Genomic DNA, 955 nt, shown 5'->3' with positions numbered 1-955 from the left:
CCCCTGATATATATTGGATTTTCCCCTGACACTGAGTGTCCGGCCCCATGAGACGGTGGCTTTCTCGGCCCCTGGTGATCCGAGGTCGTTCCCGCTACACAGAATCATGCGCCAGGGCATCTTGCAGACAATGCACTTTGATTTATTGCGCTATCTCTAATGGCACCCGAGATAGTACCAGATATATGCTGGATTTTTACATGACCCTGAGTGTCCGGCCCCATGTGTCGGTGGTTTTCTCGGCCCCTGGAGGTCCGAGGTCGTTGCCGCTGCACAGATTCATGCGCCAGGGCCTCCGGCAAACAAAGAACTTTGATTCATTGCGGTATCTCTAATAGCACCCGAGATATCACCAGATATATATTGGATTTTCTCCTGACCCGGAGTGTCCGGCCCCATGAGATGGTGGTTTTCTCGGCCCCTGGTGATCCGATGTCGTTGCCGCTGCACAGATTCATGCGCCAGGGCCTCCCGCAGACAATGCACTTTGATTTATTGCGCTATCTGTAATAGCATCCGAGATATCACCAGATATATATTGGATTTTCTCCTGACCCGGAGTGTCCGGCCCCATGAGATGGTGGTTTTCTCGGCCCCTGGTGATCCGATGTCGTTGCCGCTGCACAGATTCATGCGCCAGGGCTTCCCGCAGACAATGCACTTTGATTTATTGCGCTATCTGTAATAGCAACCGAGATATCACCAGATATATATTGGATTTTTCCCTGACCCTGAGAGTCCGGCCCCATGAGACGGTGATTTTCTCGGCCCCTGGTGGTCCGAGGTCGTTCCCGCTGCACAGGTTCATGCGCCAGGGCCTCCTACAGACAATGCACGTTGGTTTATTGCGCTATCTGTAATAGCACCCGAGATATCACCAGATATATATTGGATTTTTCCCTCACCCTGAGTGTCCGGCCCCATTAGCCGGTGGTTTTCTCGGCCCCTGGTCGTC

The sequence above is a fragment of the Nomia melanderi genome, unplaced genomic scaffold (genome assembly GCF_051020985.1).
Source record: "Nomia melanderi isolate GNS246 unplaced genomic scaffold, iyNomMela1 scaffold0014, whole genome shotgun sequence".
In the NCBI taxonomy this organism is placed as follows: domain Eukaryota; kingdom Metazoa; phylum Arthropoda; class Insecta; order Hymenoptera; family Halictidae; genus Nomia; species Nomia melanderi.
The sequence above is the reverse complement of the archived record's forward strand: the minus strand, read 5'-3'. Positions refer to the sequence as shown.